The sequence below is a fragment of the Hordeum vulgare genome, chromosome 1H, assembly GCF_904849725.1.
Source record: "Hordeum vulgare subsp. vulgare chromosome 1H, MorexV3_pseudomolecules_assembly, whole genome shotgun sequence".
Taxonomy (NCBI): domain Eukaryota; kingdom Viridiplantae; phylum Streptophyta; class Magnoliopsida; order Poales; family Poaceae; genus Hordeum; species Hordeum vulgare.
In genome coordinates, this window is record NC_058518.1 from 192,774,200 (window position 1) to 192,776,871 (window position 2,672).

Consider the following 2,672-nt stretch of genomic DNA (forward strand, 5'->3'; position numbering starts at 1 on the left):
TTTGGATTTATGTGATTTATTTGGATTTATTTAGAATTATTTGGATTATAGTATGAATTATTTTGAATTACTTCAATAATATCTTCATTAATATTGGAGTAGTCATTACAATATGTACAAGGTCAATACAAGGAGTAAGAAGAAGAGAAATAATATTTTCATCAAGGGTCATTACGAGATGTACAAGGTCATTATAATATCTTCTTCTTCTTTTTCATATTCTTTGTCTTCTTCTTTGTCTACTTCCTCTTCTTATTCTTCATATTCATCTTTTTCATCTTCTCCATATTCTTCGTCTTCTTCGTCTTCTTCTTCTTCTTCTTCTTCTTCTCCTTCTTCTCCTTCTTCTTCTTCTCCTTCTTCTTCTCCTTATTGTTCTAAATAACTTGAGTCCTCCACTTAAGCATCTACTAAATTTTCTCAATTTAAGTACAAGTGTTAACAAAGAACTACTCTTGCTAGTGAAATCCCAATTAGGATCATATTGTTGTTGCTGCTGTGATCACATACTGCCCAACAAGAAGATCATTTCAGCTCTAGCTTGTTGCTCTCTCAAGTGACGTCGAACAACTTATTTTCTTCCTGACCAAATTTCCTTTCCTTGTATCGAGTTTCAGATCCCAAAATGGCTGCACCTACAACAACTGCAGTAGCACCTGTCCAGAAAATGAGCATGGTCTCTGGTTAATGATCCTAGTTAGTATAGTGAGATTGTTTCATTGGAATTGTCCTAATGATAGTGCCATGGTTTCTGGTTGCATCTATAGAAGGATACTCACCAGTTCATCAACATCAACCTCACACTAATGATAGTGCAAACAAGACTAGTGTCAGCATCTCATTTTGCAAATCAGAATATGGAGGAGATGCAATCACCTTCAGGATATTGGGGATCCTCATCCACATCATACCCTCACTCTTCTTTAACTTCAATATAAGAAGTTTAATCCCTTGCACCCAAATGGGAGCATTTCTCATTCTGATTAGCTCTGGGCCCTATTCAAATTTCCAAAACTGAAACACAATGTACAAGTCGTTGTACTGCAATGGCACACACACCAGCCCTAGGTTCCTGATGATCCTAAAGAAAACGATGCTATCGGCCCCCAATTCGCAATCAAGGAAAAGAAATTGATTTGCTTATAAAACCACCTATTTTGCTCATAAATTGATTTCATCATCTACTTGCTGTCATCAAAACTAACCCAGCTATACTGATGATTCAATGAGATGCTGATGGAGGGAGCAGCATGGACGTACTCTACAGAGGACGACATGAAGGACGACATTGAGGACATCCTCGAGGTCGTGATGGTCGGCCCTCTTGTAGAGGCATGGGCAACAGCGCGACGGCGGTGACGAAATCGAAGGGGAGGACACATCGCCAGGTGCCCAACACCTGGCCCTCGCGGTACGCCGGCCGACTCTGTCACTCGACCGGGAGTATCCACCGCTGATAGAGCGCTGCCACGGCGGATCAGAGAGACGGAGTGGAAAAACCTAGCCTTGTCCTTATTGTGGTTCACCATGGGGAAAGAGGAGGAGGAAAAGGTGAGGGAAGTTCCGGGGGAGCCATGGGCCGATCGGGGAAGCTGTGGGGGCGAGCGGGGGATCTCCGGCGCGGGGGCAAGCGGGGATCTCCAACGCGGCGACGAGCGGGGGATCTCCGATGTGGGGGATCTTCTATGTAGCAGAAGAGCGGGGCAGCGGAGCGCTCTGTTTGTTGGGAGTTTGCTAGGGAGGTTTTTAAAAAGATACCACGAGGACATTTTTTCAGACGGAGGGAGTACATCGTAGATCCAGATTTAAAATATTACATGCATGCATAACTTAAGGCTAGATTACAAATAAAACACAATGGAAAAATAAATAAAATTTTCATGAATCCATCGAAACCATAGGCAAATGTCAAGTATAGACACCGTAACCCTACATCGTATCACTAACTCGTCTCATAAAATCTGCAACATGATAAGTAGCAGCCACAAGGGTCAGGACGTTGAATGTACTAACAAGTCAGACATGAATGATATAACAAAACTACATCTATATGCAATGTATATAAAGAGGAGAGTGTAGTGGTTGTTTTGTAGAATAACTAATTTTCCCTAATAACAACATGATAGGCCAATTTTATTTTTTCTTGCTATAGCTAATATATATGGTTGAGTTTGGCAATCTAATTCCAACTTATCTCCATTATTAACTTCTCCACTCAATTTTAATTAAGGTTTCATCTGTCAAGATCATCCAACAATAGTAAAGGTCTACCTGCTCAAATCCTTCCATAACCGGGGACACAACTAACATGATTTGTTTTAAAACTCTGTAGCGCTAGTGTGGCACTCAACTTGGGATATTTATTTTTGTAACTTGTATACAAATATTTCTTGTAGGTCCCATAAATGGTTGGCAACTACTTTCACTCGGCTAAATCTGCTACATTGCCCTGAAAATTTGCAATTATAGCCGCAAAATCTAGCATATCATCAAGGTTGGTGTCGTATGTCCCGCAGTCTTGGTTTTTGTTTGGGGTGTTTGCCATGCCAGTATAATTTTTGCACATTGACGTCTGAGCCCTGAAGTAAAATTCGACACACATGCGACTCTGATCAGGGTTTGGCACCTTGCCAACATTTAGGTTAACTTCATCCATGACCATCTCTTCACCT

General features: G+C 41.1%; 1 pseudogene; it reads left to right on the forward strand.

Annotated features, from left to right (window-relative positions):
• The first annotated feature begins 1,230 nt into the window (after positions 1-1,230).
• Positions 1,231-1,829, forward strand: LOC123397914 (annotated as a pseudogene).
• The last annotated feature ends 843 nt before the right edge of the window (positions 1,830-2,672 follow it).